Here is an 18,458-nt window from a genome sequence, read left to right on the forward strand (position 1 = left end):
AGTGTTCAAAGTTCTTTGGTGGCAAAATTACTTAAGCTTTTAGTTTTATGCTACATATAGCCTGAGATGATACTGTTTATCAACCATTCTTCTCTAGTGGATTTCATTTCCAATGTTAGCTCTTGGAGAGTAGGTACTAGCTGTACTGTACTGTCCTTTATTTTGAAATTTTGGTGATTGTGACAGAATATGGCCCTTCCTCTTCTTGTACATAGGCTCTCAGGTTTTTATTTTAGTGACTGTGACCCAATTAATTTATCTATCTCAAAATCCAGGGAGAAGTCAGTTTAGGAACTCAGGGAAACTTTTGTAAATGCTTTCATATATTTAACACGGAACCATGCCCTGTCAATTATTTTGCAGGTGAAATAATTCTGAGAACATTCTGTTGTTATTCATTCAACAAACATTGGGCATCCACTATGTGCCAACAGTTGTGTGATACCCTGGAAGTAAAGATAATGTGATCTTGGCCTTGAAGCTATTCTTAAAGATTTTGACTCTTGAGAGCTTGTGCTGTTTTAGCTGCTTTCTTTTTCTGTATCTCTTTTTTCTTCACTTTGACTTTCATTTTTCCTCCTGTGTGAACTCCAGTTACCTGTTGGCTTTTAGTTTCCTTTTTATTTGCATCTTTCCTAATGTTTCTTTAGCTCCATTTATAAGAAACTTGTTACTTATTTTTCATTTCTACTCATTTGCTAAGTTAGGCCCCACTGTCTAATTTGTTTTCTAGTTGCTTCTCTGTCTTCCTTTGGAGCCTTTTAACTAATACTGTAACTCCATTTGTGTCTGTGCTGTCTCTAATATACCTGGCTGCCATATTCCTTTATACTGTGAAGGAATAATAAACAATATCAGAAAATACGGTATCTCCATTCTGGAGTCGAGTACCTCTTTAATGTTAATTCTGTCTTTTGAAGATGTAAAGTGGTGATTCTTCCCTCATTTAATATTTAGATATTTAGTCATCATAGTTTGACTTAAGGTGTACATATTCAGGGTTTGTTTTTTTTTTTCTTTCTGTTGCTAATATGTGTTTGAAACTAAGCTTTTAAAAATGTATATGTATGATTTTATTACAGGCAATATGAGTTCTTTTAGATTTTTAAGTATGAATTGAAATATAAAAATATTCACATATAAATTCAAAACCGTTATCAGAAATTACATGCAAGTGAGTTGGATTGTCTGTGCTCTTGGCATGTACAACAAATAACACCTTAATGTAAGAACAGGCACTACATTGTTCTTTGAACTATTTTAAAACTATTTCAAAATTGCTCATTGAACTATTTTCAAATTTCTTATTTTTCATTTTAGGATTTTTTTAATCTAATGACTTTCTTTAGTAAATAATAACTTAACTTACATGCTATGATTTGTAACTTGGATCTTACAAATGCGGAATTTGTAAAATGTGTTTGTTTTTCCTTAGAGTTGGGCTGAACTGGAATCACAGCATATTTTTTTCAGTAATTACTAGATTTCTTTCTTGGCATCTTGGATTCCCCTGAAAAATATCTGTTCAAAAGTAATGTATAAAAGGACTATAAGATAAACTATAAAAAAGCAAGAAAGCAGGAATTAAGAAGGATTGTTTTTCACTCCTAGAAATTTTTGTTAGTTAAAATAAGATTTATTGCAACATACCATGCACAGTTTAAAGAGTTAGAGATTTTATTCTTTAGGATTTTTTAGAGGGAATATAGATTGTCTATTGTAAATTAAAGGAGGTTATGAACTTAAAAGGTTTCTTGGTGAAATGTTATTTTTATATACTCTGTGATCCATCTATGAACACAATCTTTTTTTTAAAAGTAACCAAAAGCAAATATCTTAAGGTACAATCATTAGATTTGTTTTTTATAGCTTGGATATATTTTTGGAGTGTACCTGTCACCCTAACCTCAAAAATATGAACATACAATACAGGTTGAATTTGTACTTTTATGGAATTTTAACATCGTTTTCATTTGGTTAAAAAACAAGGCAGGAGGGAACCTTGAGAGGTTCCCTAGTTCCTACTCTTTTTCTTACAGGACTATTTCTAAATAATTATTTTCCCAGGTAATTTTAAATTTAAGGATGATCATACAAATGAACTTAGGAATGAGGGGGTATCTATCTCTGTAGGTGTTCTGTAAAGCTGCTACACAGAACTTCAACCTCTTGAGGGTTGTCCCTTTTTTTTTTAAATTTCCCTTTCAGAATTAGTATGTTTGGAATACTTGTTAGAAACATCTTTTTTGGAGAGATAGTTCAGTTGGTTAATTGAATAATATTTTTTATTGGCTCCCAGATTTGTTGGACTTCTAGTGAATTTGCCTGGCTTTTTACTTAGCATTTAAATATCTTTGATTATAAAGGAAAATTGCCTTTAGTGGTTTGGTAAACAGTGTTTGTAAGATTTTAAAGTTTATAGCTGCATAGTGAAATTTTTATCCTGTCATTTAGCACTATTTTTGGAGACATTAGGAAATGTATTTTTAGCTCCTGATTTTCAATTAATATTTTGAAAGAATTATACCTTCTGTAGGGACCATTTGGGGATAATTGATCTTTTTGTAGTTTTTAATATAATTTAGTAATGTTCGAATCTTTTCTATTGCATAATAGACTGATAGTTGTACAACATGGCCTTATGGTTATTCAAATAACTTTACATTTTGGATAAAATGAAATTAGTGATTTAGAAAGTACTATAAAAATTTAGTCTCATTTGATTCTTATGTTGGCATTGGAAAATAGAACAGATAGTATCTCTATTTTACAGTTTTACAATTGAGGGAAAATTTACTTGTATAAAGTTGAGCAAATAGTGATACTGCCAAGTCTAGAAATTGTTTCTGTCAGAGGTGAAACACTTAGGTATACTGGAAGTTTAATTGGTGGTGTTTACTATGGCACAAATTAGTTTAAAAGTGTTTTTGCTTTTATTTTCTTAATACTGTTCATCAGCTTCCCTCAGTGGGTACATCTTGACTAATTATAGTATAATATCAAAGCCAGGACATACATATTGGTACAGTGTATGTGTGTATTTCCAGGCCTAGTTATCACGTTAGTATTTTATTTTTATTTTTGGCAGCTGGCCGCAACAGGGATCGAGAGTTTTATTTTTAAAAGTAAGTTTTAACATGAAAGCGTGCTAAAAATTTCAGCAGGAAGAAGCCATTTTTTCTCTAGATAAGCCCTCATATTCAGAGACTTGACTACAAAGAAACGTGGAAATTTTGCACAGAATCTAATATAGTAATAATTAGGTTTCAATAATACCATTGATACCATTGTTAAATATTTTTTTGTTTAGGAAAAATAGAGAAATACAATCTTTTTTTTATTGATTCATGTTTTGTAGTAAGATAGTAAACTAGGCAGAAGTGTTTGCAATGGATTTCCATAGATCATTTAAAAAAAACCACAGGAAACAGAATTTCGTTTCAAGAGAAACAGAATAAGGTTGAAACATTAGCAGTCTTAATTTTTCAACTCTAGTATTTTTCTTCAATTTTAGAAATCAATATATGTGATCTAAGCATCTGTGGATGTAAATTGTGATATTTGAACACTTGTACCAAGTTATTTGTCTTTTGGTTTCTTGCCACCACATCATTTTAACAGTTTTGGCATTTTTAGAGATATAGTTACTGTGTATTTCACAATCATAAAAATATTTTGGAATGGTTCATGTTTTTTTTTTTTTTTTGGTGGCTGGTGGGTACAGGGATCTGAACCCATGACCTTGGTGTTATAAGGCTACGCTGTAACCAACTAAGCTAACCAGCCAGCCCCAAGACAGTCTTAATTGAACTGTTTTCTAGTTGTGCAAGATGTAAAGTTTTTGTTTTAACGTACCTAGGGGTTTTGGTCCATAAGTCACAGAAAATTTATGTATTCTAGTTTCTCTGTTAAGCATCTCTTACCTCGTTCTGTAGTGCAGAATGGTTTTGGAGTAGTGAAGAGTGAAGATGGCAATGAGTTGGGGCATCTGGGGTGCTATACTGAGTTCTGGAGATACTAAATGTAAATTAAATTCATTACAAAACCAATTATTTAGGGCTTGAAAATATATCATGCGAACAGTCTTTTTTTTTTTTTAGGATTAATGTGATGATTTATAATTTTTAAAGCCATTTTACGTTGTTTCTCATCGGATCCCACAACAACCCTTTGTAATAGGCTGATCAGTATTCTTGTTGTACTGGTGAAATTACTCCAATTAAAGTATTAGCCTGCTATTAATCGTTGAAACTGAGAAGCAAGTCTGTTTTAATAAAATTTTACCTTTTTATCTTCATGTTATATTCCAACTACAACTACTTCTCAATACTTAAAATACAGCTATTTTAATCCTGCCTACGGCTTTCTCTTAGATTCTGCAAGAGCCCTGCTTCGTTTTTGCTTCATACAATTATTTCCCCATGCAGTAGCCAGAGCAATCCAGTTAAAATGTGTCGGCTCACATTGCTTTGAGGCTCACAGCCCTTCAGTGACTGCCTGTTTATCAAGGCATATAAAAGATCCCATGTAATCTGGTGTCTGGGTATTTCTTCAGCCTTTTCTACTGCCACTCTTCCCCTTGTTTATGCGGCTCTGTCCATACTGGCTCTGCAGGGAGAAGTTTGTTCTTGTCTCAAGTTCTGCACATTATGCTCCTCCTTTCCGGGATGTTCATTCTGTATGTCCTCCTGGTGTACTCTTACTTCAGTAATGAGTCTGCTTAAATGTCACCCTCTAACAGATTTCAATCCCAGCCCTTCCTGACCATTCGAGAATAGCCATTCCCATCATTGTCCATCTTTCCCTTTGTCTTTTCCATGTACTTAATGTGACCTGATGTTATTTACTTATCATCATTCTGCTGTAACATGACGTGTGTGTTCCTGAAAGTCACCATGCTGTGCAAAATCACACCACAGGATTTATGGGGAAAACGGAATTAGGAGCACAATACTCAAAAACATTGTCAATGACACATTAAAAAAAGATAGGAACCTAAGAAAATTGTAGCATAGTGTAATATGTATTAATTGGTTAAGGAATACACTAACACTACAGTAAATGGCACTTTAACTTGATAAAGACTTGAAGTTTTCTTGTGGAAGTGGTCATTGGAAGGGTTGCAGCTCATGAATTACCACAAAGGGATGGATGGAGGATTATCTGAAATCAGATGGAGAAGTGTAATACCAAAGTGGGTGGATGTGACAGAACTAAGGTAGCTGGTCGATGTTTGAGGGGTGTGTATGTGTGTGCTTTATGAATTCCTGTACAGCTTTATTCTGCTGGGTGCAGCTAGTGTTTCCTGCAGGTGAAATTGTATACAAGTAAGTGGGAAATTTGTTGTTTGTTGTTCTTCCTTGATATATCAATAGCATTTGAAAAAATTTGCATTTTTCAAAACAGTGTTGTGCAGAACTGACTATATTTTAGTTTTTGTTTGCGTTTTGTTGAATATAAGCTCCACCAGAACAGGGAGTGAACTTGTTTTGACTTTTTTTTTTTTTTTTTTTTTTTGTCTTTTTCGTGACCGGCACTCAGCCAGTGAGTGCACCGGCCATAACTCGCGGCGGGAGCGTCGCCGCGCTCCCAGCGCCGCACTCTCCCGAGTGCGCCACGGGCTCAGCCCTGTTTTGACATTTTAATACACCTTATATTCCTCTTGTCTAGAACTGTGCCTGACACTTTGTAGCATTTTGATAAATGGCTAGGTAAAAGAATGTTGGGATTGTCATGATTTAAGGGAAATGAAATTACTGTTTTTGGACACTGTTTGTCAAACTTGAATATATATACTAATCACGTGGGGATCTTGTTAAAATTTATATTCTGGTCCAGCCGTTCTGGGGTAAGGCTCAAGGGGCTGCATTTTAACAAGATTCTAGGTGATGCCCATGCTGCTGGCTTCATGTGTTCAGAGTTCTAGAGCAGTATTGTCCAGTGGAATTATAATGGTAGCTGCAAATGCAAACCGTATGTGTACTTTTGTAGTAGCCTTATTTTAAAAAGTAAAAATGAAGTGAAATTAATTTTAGTATATTTTATTTAACCCTGATATACCTAAAATATTATCATTTCAACATGTAGGTGATACTTTAGAAACTATTAATAAGATGCTTTACGTTCCTCCCCCCCCCCCTTTTTTTTGCACAAAGTCTTTGTGGGATTTTTTTCTTGGTGGTTGGCCAGTATGGGGATCTGAATCCTTGACGTTGGTGTTAAAAACATTTGTACAAAGTCTTTGAAATCAATCCAATGTGTGTTTTACACTTACAGCACATTTACACTACAGAATGTTTCAGTTTAGACTTGTGACATTTCTTGTGTCTAATTGCTGCATGTTGGTGGCTATTGAATTCGACAGTGCAGTTTTGGAGACTGATCACCCTGTTCATCTGCCTAGCTTTGCACATACTCCTGTCTTTAAAAAAATTTTTTTTTATGTTTGATTTCTGAAATACCTTATTTATGCAAAGCAAGGTTGGAATTAATGAGTCCTTGAGCTATATAGTCCTTATACTGAACTTTTTCTTTGTTAGTACACATTCATTATAGAAAAATTAGGAAATGCAGAGAAAGGGAGGAAAATAAAATTCCCTCAAATCGTGTCATTTAAAGTTAATCACTAGTTTTCATGAGACATTCTTACGCCATAAAATAAAGATTCTAGAAATAATCTTTTCAGAGTTTTTATGAAAATTGTTTTATACTTTTTTGTTTTGCTTGTATTTAGTACTTGCACAGTAGGAGTACTTCTCAGCTAGTGCTCAGAGACTATTAATACCTACCGTATATCCTTATTTAAAGAGTGAAGTCATCTTTTAGTTAGACTTGTATTTAGGCTCAGGCTCTGATTGATACTTATAGCTAGGTGACCTTAGGAATGCTACTTAATCTCTGAATTTTTGATGTCTACTCCCCTAGGATTGTTTTGGGATTAAATTAATATACAACATTATATATATATATATACCACATTTCTAAAGCACTTAACTAAGTGCCTTGACTTTGATAGAGTAAATTATTGGTCTTATTCCTCTGAATAATTAGAATTTTGTGTCAGCTCAGCAAGCTACTGCTTACTACTACTTTTAGAGTTAGGAAGGAAAATTCTGAGCAGTTTCGCGTATGAGAGCTACATGAGAGGGGCTGCCAGAACATTTTATGTTGGTACTTGCTTGTGTCCAGGACTTGGCAATTTAGAGATTTGGGGGGACAGATGTAAGGGTTAAAAACCAAGAACTACACACATTTAGAGTAATGGCCTACAAATTTGGCTGCGTATTGGGATCACCTGAGAAGTTTTAAAAGCTACAGCTTCCCTGACTCCATCTGAATTACCCTTAATCAGAGCAGTAGAGGATGGAGCCTAGAAAACTGGATTTTTAAATAAATAAATGCTGGTTTAATTTAGATACTTATAAACTACAGGTCTAGGAAAAAGTATACACAGAGGAGGAGGAACTCTGAACTGGACATTAAGGAATGTGAATTTTATCATTAGGTATCTGGACATTAGAGTGGCATTTGCCAAATCATGTATTATAAACTGAGTTTTAAAGAATGTTTTTCTCTATCATCTTCATAGATTCCCAGATAGTATTACTATTTGTATGCAGTTACATATCAAGTAATTAACTTAGTATCCTGTGGCAAGGACTTCTAATGCCCGGCAGAAGAACTAATAATGCCTGGCAGTAGAGAAGTTTCTAACTGTTACTAGCAGCTGGACAGGCCAGTGAAATACATTTGGGTAGTATCTAGAACTACTACTGTTAACTTTAGATAAGACTGTCTTAGGTACTACATACCCACCACAACCTTGCCTCCCATCATCAAGACTATTCAGTGGTAAACTTCATTTTGTTTTTGTTTTAGGTTGAAAAATAGCCTTCACCCAAGTCAGTATACGTAAGGCTGACTTTAGACATTAGTAGACAATTTTCTTAAAATGTACCCTTAGCATAGAGCACACCAGACTTGCAGAAAGAAAGAGCACACTCCAGAGGAAGCTGAGGCATGCCTGCTCAAGAGCCAGTGGTTCCACATGTAGTTTTCCTTTAAAAAAAAAAAATTTACCCTTAGCAGTATTTGCCTTTTAAAAGAAACATAGGATATGTGTGGTGCGAGTATGTCTGTTTAGTCTTTTACTTTTGAAATTGTATGACAATATGCTAGAAGAGCATGACATACAGTTGGCATCTTCTGAAAGGTTCTGACCTGTTCTATTCATACAACTAGTCCTTTCTGGTGGCCAAAACAGTGCTACTAAAATATACGTTATCCATGTTATCCTGGGATATTTTGGCTAGGATGAAGAGAGGCGGTCAATAACATTTCTGCATTTAATAATTGATTTGTGATAAATAATTTTGCAGACTCTTCCAGCTTCATAGATGTGTATGTCTGTCAATAGTGAAAAGATTTACTGTAATGGGCAAAGCTAGGAAGCTGGAACACTTCTCTTCACATAGTGTGATAGGCAACTAGAATGAGTGTTCTCTACTACCTTCAACCTTTTTGTGATGTTTTGGGCTAGTTTCTGTTCCTGCTACCTGTTGGCTCCTTATCAGTCTTCTAAAGCATTTGTAATTAATATTGTTATGAGCAAATATCTGAATCTCAGTTATCATGACATAATTATAAAGAATATTAAGGGTTAAGTTGCAAAGTTATACTTCTAAAACTGTAGAATGACCTTTTATATTTTTGTGTAATTATGAGAGTTCCATTTTTATATAACTGTTAAATGCCAGTGTTGATTATTGTGGAAAAATAGAGTACTTGGGCCTTCAGCATCTCCCTTTAATTTGTGATTTGGACCAATTATTTATTATTTAACATGTACATTTTCTAAACTTTGCTGATTTGTTCATATTGCATAGGTTGTGATACAGAGTTCAAGAGTGATCTCATTTTTTATTTAAACCATATGTAATTTCATTTTTAATTTGTCTCTCTGTTAGCTCAGTTGGTTAGAGAGTGGTATTGGTAACACCAAGGTCAAGGGTTCAGAACCTTCTACTGACCAGCTGCCAAATTTATAAATAGATGTTTTAAAATATCTAAATAAATTAGTTTTGTAAATCACTATTAATACTTGGCTTTTTGTTAAATTCTAATTTTATTGGCTTTTTAGAATGTTTTTCCTTTATCTCTGGATAGTTTGTTAATTATTGTAAATATTTTGGGGGTGTTAGAAAATAATGTATATTTTCTCTTTGGTACAAAGATCTGTCAGTAGATCAAGCTTTTTAGTTAGGTAATAAGTAATTATGCAATACATTTTGTGTATTCTTAATTTTTACTTGATCTGTTTTCTGACAGGAGGAATAATTTTCCAATATAGTTGATTGCGTTTTTCATTTTTTATAGCATTTTATGCTTTATGTGTTCTATTTTTATGTTCGTGTAGAGATTTGTAACTTTTTTTGTGTGGATGGTAATCTGAGACTTTGCATGTCAGGAAGTGTCTTCATATCTGAAGAATGATCTTTTTGGCTAGATTAACAAGTCACTTATCCTTGCATCTTTTTTCCCTCCCTGATGATACTTCTGAATTAATGATTACTATTCATTGTTGCACATGTGAAGTCTGATATCAAACCTAGATCTTGTTTATAGGTAGATATCCACTGAGATCTGTGTCTCCTGCTTTTAGTCTGAAGATAGTGAATGTCTGAGAGAGAGTCATTCCCTCCTTTCTCCCCACTGCCTCCCTCCCCCTCTCTTTTTTAATTGTTTCTGACTCTTTCCCTTTTGGAACTCCTTTTAGGTGTCTTTTGGTTCTATTCTACTTCTCTCTTGCCTGGTAAATAGTGGGTACTTAGATGCTTTTTGAGTGACAGAACATACAGTACTGTTGGTAGAATCCCTTGGCATATTCACTACAGTAATTATATTTAAGGTGTGTTCTGGTTTTAATTTTTTATAACTTATAATTTTATGAATTCAATTCACCATAAATACCCTGAGAATTTTTAATTTTAAAGTTTTTTCCATGTCAAATATGTTTCCTCAGAAGGTCTTGTGTTTGAGTTTGGTACATCTGTTCCATGGTATTAGGTTCACATGTTTGCTGTTTGTAATTCTGTGATCATATTTGGGAGTGAGAGCCTAGGTCAGTCTTGATTCAGTAGAATGTTTGTGTGGTTGAAAATGTTCAAAGTCTGAACTGCCTGCTGTAGTAACCACTAGTCACATATACCGGTTGGGCGTTTGAAATGTGTCTAGTGCAACTAAAAAACTCATTTTTTAATGTTATTTTAATTTCAGTTTAGTCCACTGCTGTTAAGCTTCTCACTATTGAGATTTCTTTTTTTGCAATTGTTAATTTCTTGGTTACCAAGTTCTCTGAAAAGCCTTCCAGTTCTTATCTGACTTAAGTCCTTTGAAGTGATTTTGCCTTACTTTTTAATAGTTTTTTGATTTTTCAAGGTGTTGGTTTTCCTTTCTGTTCTACTGTTTTAATCATATTTTTGAGCTCTGAGTCTCATTTGCCTGCTTCTGAAAAGTTAGTATTTCCTGACATATTCTGTCTTTGTTGCTGCTCATTTTTCAAACCCTATCTGGGTATAGCCTTCGGTATCTAAGACTTCTATTATCACTTCTTTGATTTCTAGGCCCACATATCTTTTTGTTTATTAGGCAGCCACAACCTTGATGTTTCATAGATAATCTTCCTAAATTTATTCCTAACTTGAGTATTCCCTGCCCTGATTAATGCTTGGGAAGTAGTCTTTGACTGTTTTTTCATTTCTCCTGTGTTTGGGGGTGGGCTTTTAGACCTCATTGCTCTCTTCATACCCATTGCTATCTGAGTAAAGATTTTAACATATTTTAATGACAAATTTAAACATACATTATTTTCTTTGTTAACCTTAAAGTATTAGTTTTATAGATATTAATTGTATTGATGACATAATTGTCCAAATATACTAGTTTTTCTTTCTACTTCCTCATATACTTAACGGGGAAATCTTCCCATATAGTGTACATAGAGGACACTGAAATGAACAGGACGCTGAAATGAACAGGAAGCACTGTTCATGCTAGAAAGTTGGCATCTCAGTAGATTTTCTGCTTGTAAATATAGCTTGCAAATTTGAAGTTTAAACTCTTCTAAGTTACCATTGCCAAGAGTCCATGCTTTTCTTTTCTCAACCTTTTTCAGCTCCTTTTTCTGTAGTCCAGTCATGTAAAACCACTTAGCCAGTCCTTGCACATCTTTTTTTATGCTATTGTTCCTTGTATGTGTTTTCACAGCCCAAACTGCCCTCTCTCAATTCCTATCCCACCTTTTTTTATTTAGTCAACCTCTTAACTCAAGATCCCAAAACAGCTCTTTTATAGTGATTTGTAATTATTTACATATGTGGTTTGCCTGCTGTACACTGAACTTCTAGCAGGCAGGGATTGTTTTTATTTTTATTGTCAGGGTCTAGTATATCAGTGTAGGTACTCAGTAAATATTAAATTATGTCTTATGTCGTTTGGTATAGTCAGAAACAGGTTGGTGGCAACCTTCAGAGAATTGGTTCCAGGTAAAAGTTTTATTTTTAGGTGCATTTAAGAAAAAGGTAAAATGATAAAAAAAAAAAAAAAATACTATTCTAGAGTTTCTATAGTGCTTGAAGTTGCTTTTGTACTATTTATGAAAGAAACAAATGGTTTATTCAGACTTTCAGGAAAATATATAACTATTAGCTTATAAACTTCAAGTAATTGTGTACATAATTCATATATTCCAAACCATTATTACTAGTCCTTGTTAGGCTAGTATCAGTTACTTTATTATCCTATAAAATACTATATATAATTTGAATAATAAAGTGACATTTAAAATCCTACAGCTCAGACTTTTTACTGATTTTTATCGTTCCTTTCCTAAGTCATTATTTCTTAAACCCTCTTAAATTTGTGTCCACTTGCTAAGGACATTTTATGGTTTTACTTTCTATAGTATAGTAGGCAGAATAATAGGGGGTTTTTCTTAGTGGTAGTGGTCTGTCCACTTGCTAAGGACATTTTATGGTTTTACTTTCTATAGTATATTAGGCAGAATAATAGGGGGTTTTTCTTAGTGGTAGTGGTCTGTTTTCCAAATATAACCTTATATTTGAATATTCAATAAGCTTTTCTAATTGGAAGTAATTGCTTCCCTAGAAATTCTCACTTGTATTACTCTATTTTGTTTATACTTGAGAATTATTGCTCTAATTATCTTGAACTAGTGACTCATTGTGTTGTAATTTTATTCCTAAAGTGACTATAGTGTTGACTGAAGGTCATTTTGTATCAGGACAAAAAATACAACTATTACATAGCATACTTTAGCTCTTGAACTTGTGCATTTTGACAGTGAAATTATGACTTTTAAAAGTTAATCTATGGGCCGAGCCCGTGGCGCACTTGGTAGGGTGCTGCGCTGGGAGCGCGGCGACCCTCCCGCCGCGGGTTCGGATCCTATATAGGACTGACCGGTGCACTCACTGGCTGAGTGCCGGTCACGAAAAAACGACAAAAAAAAAAAAAAAAAAAAAGTTAATCTATCGAAAGCACAAACTATTCCAATCCAGCAGTGGATAAGTTGTAAAAAAGTCTTTCTGGGATTCAGTTCACATCTTGTTGAAAAGCCAAGGGCCACATAACAGGTCAGTCTTGATTTCTCTTCAGTCCCATCTTATTTTTGATCTGAAACAATTTAAGCCAGCTTGCTTTCTACCTTGTTTACTACTATTTTCACTGAACTTTTCATTGTTTTTAATACTTAAGCTAATTCCTTAATCACTGAGAATGAATTTAAGATGTTTGAGTGAATATGCTTTAGGCTCTGAAATGCTTTCGTGGATTCTCCCTACTTTTTTGTATGTGAATATTCTAATAGCGTTTACTTTTAAAAATTCATCACATTATTTGTGACCTTTTCATTTTTTCCTCTCAGTGTTTGCTCTTAAGGATCAGTGTGGCTTCTTGCTTGAAAAAGCATTGTTTTTGTAGATGCTGAGATAGTGTATCATCATGCTTTTTCCTTTACTTTGGCTTAGAATTGATCAAAATCAAGCTTTGTTGGTCAGAGTGGCACTTAAGTTTTGGTTTGTTAGTCCTGTTTCTTCGTTTTATGACACATATTACTCCTCTGTAATCCTTTCAATATTAATGTTGGTGTCAGTGGAGGAATGCAAGGAAGCACAGAGAGCTTCTGTTTTGTTTTTCTGCTTTTGTTGTTTCAGAAGACCCCTTACTGTTTTGGCTTTGGGTTTTTAATGTACATGTGAAAGCATCATGTTAAGGAACTACCACCAAATAAAACTTAAGCACTTAAAAAATTTAACGCTTAGAAAATATGGAATCATATAACCAGAACTCTTTGAATACTGACTGGATTCTAACGTCTGTGAGAAAGTTCTTTTTGAGTTTGGATATATGTATCTTTTAGGATCGTATGCTGCTGGAGATAGACTATTGTTAACTTGATAACAAGAATTAAAGTGAGAAAATGTAAAGTGGAAAGAGCACTAGCTAGTCTTGAGACCTAGGTGGGGTAGTTTTTGTTTTGCTAGTTATTAGCGTTTTGACCATGGGCAAATCATACAACCTCTTAGCTACTGCTTTTTTTTTTTTTTTTTTCCCCTTGCTAAGGCACAAGGTGTTGAATTAGATAATCTCAAGGTCCTTTCCACATAAATGGCTTGAGATGTGTACAGAGCCTTCTGATTGTACTTTAATTTCTGCTGTCAGATATTTGCTATGTCCTGCCAACCCATGGTAACTAAAACTCTGTTCCCTAGAGGTATAGTATTTATGGTTTTTGTTTGTGTGGAGACATTTGGAATATTTCCCACCAATGTTCATTTAGTATTCCCACCAGTATATAGAGAAGGATAAAACCCAAAATAGTTATCTCTGGATTTATTAAGTTTAAACTGAGAAATGAGGTTGAAAATTTTCAGAATTATTATAGACTGAAGTCCTTTATAGTTTTTTACTGTAGGCACTGTTTATATTTTTTTTAAAAAGTCAGTTCTTACAAAAAGTGGTTTAGTTTGTAACCTGGTCAGTACAGCTTTCAATTTATTAATTCTTCAATTGCCCACCAAATATAGTATTCATTTTCTGCTGTAAGTCAGGAAATACTCATTTTGACTCTTGAAATATGGGGTAATAAACATTTAAACCGTTAGTCAAGTACCAGTTTCTATTTCTGGTGGGTTTACTTTTTTAAAAGAAAAATAATGAAAAAATACTAATTTCATATTCCAGAAATTTTTGTATATTTTTTCTGTTTTACCTGTATGCTTTTTCTGGGTTTTACTTAATAGATAAAATACTGATGGTATAATAGAACAGAGGCATTATACAATTGTTTTTTAGTGCCATTTAAGATTGAGGGTAGTGTTGTGATACCTAGAAAAAATCTGCTCTGACCAGGTCAGCTAAATTATAGTGCTTTGGGAAATCTGGGATGAGTCAGTAGTCATGTCCCATGTCCTGGAAAACATTATCATTTTAACTTAGAAGCATACTTACTGGAATCAGAAAAATAGTAAAATAACCTAGAGTGCTTCTTGTAATCATTCCCATAGATCCCTGCATATAGGATGTAATCTGGTAACAATGCCAAATCTATATGTCATATACAACCAGCAGAAAAACAGGTATAATGATAAGGGGCCTGTCCTCTTCTCCCCTTTGATTCTCTGCCTTTCTTGTGATTATAAAATGCTATGCTCTGCTGGTCCCTTAAACTTACTGTGTTAATTAGAACTTAGATTTTCTTTTATCTTGGTTTCCTTTCCTTTCCTTAGCTCTTGGCTCTCTCAGTGTCATTATCCTTCCTTATCCCCGGTATCCACTAAGTGTCTTAGATCCTGCCTCTGAAATAGCTCATGAATGTGTTCACTTTTTCTAGCTCAGATCATGATTTTCTTTTGGCATCAATTAAAGAGTGGCATATTGCCCCTCCACTCCACCTCTTCCCATTGCCCGTAAGAAAGTACAAACGTTTCATTGAGCAGCTAGATACATCTCTTCCTACTTCTCCAGCCCTCCTTAATGCTTTGTTCTTTGAAGATGGTAAGAGTTCAGTGTTATATTTGGTACCTCACACATTCTGTTTCTTTCTCATAGAATACTATCTCTCCTTCAGCCCCTTTGCCTAGTTAATTCCTTTCTATTTTTCAGGCTTCCGTTGAGAAGTTACTTACTCTAACCTCCCAACCCCCAGCCTAGATAAGTTAGCAAATCCATTATCACATGTAATAGTTTATTTATGATGATAATATTGTACTGTATAAAACTGCGCTGCCTGTTTTCCTCTCCCAAACCTGTGTTTCTCACAGTCTTCTGCATTTTGTTAAGTAGAATCTAAGGCCTCCCGCTTGATCAGGTCAGTAGTCTTGAGCCTCCTTCATAACCAATCTTTGCAATTAGATCAAGTTACTCTTCTGCTTGTAGTGGTCCATGCAATTCATTACTGTCCCCATTATTAACTCTCTGACCTCATGTCTCTGGTTTGTACTCTACTTTCTGAGCTTTAGCCACCTGACCTCCTTTTGGAGTTCCTTTAGCATTTCAGGCATATTCCTACCTCACAGTTGTTGTCTTTGCTGTTCCTTCTTATTGGATAGGTGATATCTTCCATCATTTTGAAAATGATATAGAAAACATGTAATTAAGAATAATTACTAGAGTGCAATAACATATTTATTGAAATGGAATAATCAAAAAGATGACAGTGATATCTGTGATACCATGGTTTGTATCCAGGGCAGGAACAGATTGTCAAGTGCTTGGTTTCTCATGAATCCTTTTTTCTCACCATAGGATTTAGATATCTAATCTTAAAGATTAAATCAAGTGCAATTATTTAGAGTTTATAGTTTCGTTTTTTTTTTTTTTTTTAAGGCTAATATATACTATGAAATATACTGCCAGTGATCTTACCAAGTCTTCTTGATTTTTCAGTGTTCTCTAGAACATACTTCAGAGAAACATTCTGGCTATTTTTGGCATGGTTAGAAACACTGTACAGTTACCATTGTTTTTCAAAGTTTGGTTCATGGACCGCTTGTCTAGAATCACTTGGCATGTTTAAAAATGTACTCAATCCAACTCAAGACTAATTGAATAAGAACCTCTGGGTGATGGGACCTTGGATGTCTGCACATTTATCATGCTCCCAAAAGTCTTGTTGGTGACGCATATGAAAATTTGCCAAACACTTTGTGCTATTATACAGCTAATTAGTTAAAATGGAATTAAGGAATTGAGAATCTAATCCCATGATATGACTAGTGGTAGGAAGTTTAGGATAGATACTAAGTTAAAATTTAAATGTATTTTAATATATTAAAAACTTTGGAAACTGTAATTTAAAGCTCTGATAAGGGAACCTAGGCCTTTAAAGTCTGCAAAAGTATCTTTCATTTTTTTCTAGAAGCAAAGTACATGGGTCTTCCAAAAGTTTATGGAAAGTGCATACTTTGAAAAAACTGTGCATGGATTTCAAAATTTTTTGCACCAGATAAACTTGTACTAACTTATGACGTGGCTGAACAGGATCTAGTTTGAGGTACTAAGAAGGATAAGACATCAAATTGAAAAGAGCACCTATCAGAGCAACATAAATTCTGCTAAAATTGAAGCATGAACAATCATCAAAGTGATGGCGAAACTTGGGTGGAAAAATGATGAAATTATTGATGCCTTATGAAAAGTTTATGGGGACAGTGCCCCAAAGAAATCAGGAGTTTACAAATGGATAACTCATTTTAAGAAGTGACAAGACAATGTTGAAGATGAGGACACACCATCCACAACAATTTACAAGAAATTAATCTTGTTCATGCCCTAATTGAAGGGGACTGATGAGTAACAGCAGAAACAATAACCGCCACCGTACACATCTCAATTGGTTAAGCTTACACAGTTCTGACTGAAAAACTACAGTTGAACAGACTTCTTATTCAAATGAGTATCAAAACTGCTGAGCCCGTATCAGCTATAGACAGGAGCAGGGCTTTTGATGAAAATTTTAAACAAGTGGGATCAAGATTCTAAAGCATTTCTTCAAAGAATAGTAACAGGATGAAACATGGCTTTACTGGTATTGTCCTGAAGACAAAGTACAATTAAAGCCATGACTACCAGGAGGTAGAAGTGGTCCAGCCAAAAAATGGGCCAGTCAAGATTAAAGGTCATGACAAGTTTTGGGGGATGATCAAGGCATTTTGCTTGTTGACTTTCTGGAAGGCCAAAGAATGATAACATTTGTTTATTAGGAGAATGTCTGAAGAAAGTTAGGCAAAGCTTTAGCAGAAAAATGCCTAGAAAACTTCCACCACAGAGCCCTTCTCCACCATGACAATGCTCCTGCTCATTCCTCTCATCAAGTAAGGACAATTTTGCAGGAGTTTTGGTGGAAAATTGTTGGGCATCACCTTAACAGTTCTGAATTATTTCCTTCTGACTCCTTTTTGTTTCCTAATCTTAAGTCTTTAAAGAGAACCCATTTTCTTCAGTTAATAATGTCAAAAAGAATAGTTCTTAGTTCTTTAGGGATGGACTAAATGACTGGTATCATCGCTTAGAAAAGTGTATTGAACTTGATGGAGTTTATGTTGAGGAACAAAGTTTATATTTTTAATTTTTATCTTTTAATTCTATTTTTCCATGAATTTTTTTGAAGTTTCCTCATATAACATATTTTGGGACTGAATAGTATCTGCTTTGAGTTGCCAGTACTTATGTATGTGCCTTTTGATTCTTACTGACATTTTGTCACTGGAGGGTTAAACTAGAGAACTTTGCGAAATACCCTTTGATTCAAACCACAGAAACACACACACCCAGTATTGTAAGGATTTCTGTGAACCTCTGCTTTCTAGGGAAATAACTCTTTTATCTTAGTGCTTTAGTTGTTTTCAAAATTGTTCAGGTGTTTCCCCATAATAATTGTGAAATGTTTTACATTAACACTCAGTTTTTAGCCTGGATGTGTATGGGCTATTTTGGGTTAAGGAATACTGTGTTTTTCCTGCTACCAGTCCTTTTGTCTAATGAAAAATTTGACACTTTAATCTACTTAATGTATACCAATTTTAAGTGGATATTGTCCTAAACATTTGATACTGGTAATTGCATACTGAAATACATACCTGAAAAGGATGCTAAATCAAGATTCTCTTTGGCAGGAAACTTTTTAGTTTTGTTATTAGAATAATTGTTTTTTCCACCTTGTTTCGAAAGGTTTAAGGTTTATAATAATAGCTGCAGTTTCTTTTTTTATTTAAAATATTTAATTGACAAAGATTGAATGTATTCGAGGTATACAGTGTGATGACTTGATATATTTACTGCAATCAAATTAACACGTCCATCACCACCAGTGTTCTACAGTAGATATCTGGTATCCTTTGACCAGTATCTCCGATTCCCTTGCCCCTGGCAACCTCCAT

General features: G+C 34.3%; 1 protein-coding gene and 1 non-coding gene across 9 annotated transcripts in view; both read left to right on the forward strand.

Moving 5' to 3' along the window:
- Positions 1-18,458, forward strand: part of WAC (WW domain containing adaptor with coiled-coil) — a 77,703-nt gene that overhangs the window by 4,250 nt on the left and 54,995 nt on the right. The gene's annotated exons all lie outside the window — the stretch shown is intronic.
- LOC134381389 (small Cajal body-specific RNA 13) lies at positions 7,929-8,075 on the forward strand. The gene has a single exon (XR_010023981.1). It is a non-coding gene; the product is annotated as a small Cajal body-specific RNA 13 (non-coding RNA).

The sequence above is a fragment of the Cynocephalus volans genome, chromosome 6 (assembly GCF_027409185.1).
Source record: "Cynocephalus volans isolate mCynVol1 chromosome 6, mCynVol1.pri, whole genome shotgun sequence".
Classification (NCBI taxonomy): domain Eukaryota; kingdom Metazoa; phylum Chordata; class Mammalia; order Dermoptera; family Cynocephalidae; genus Cynocephalus; species Cynocephalus volans.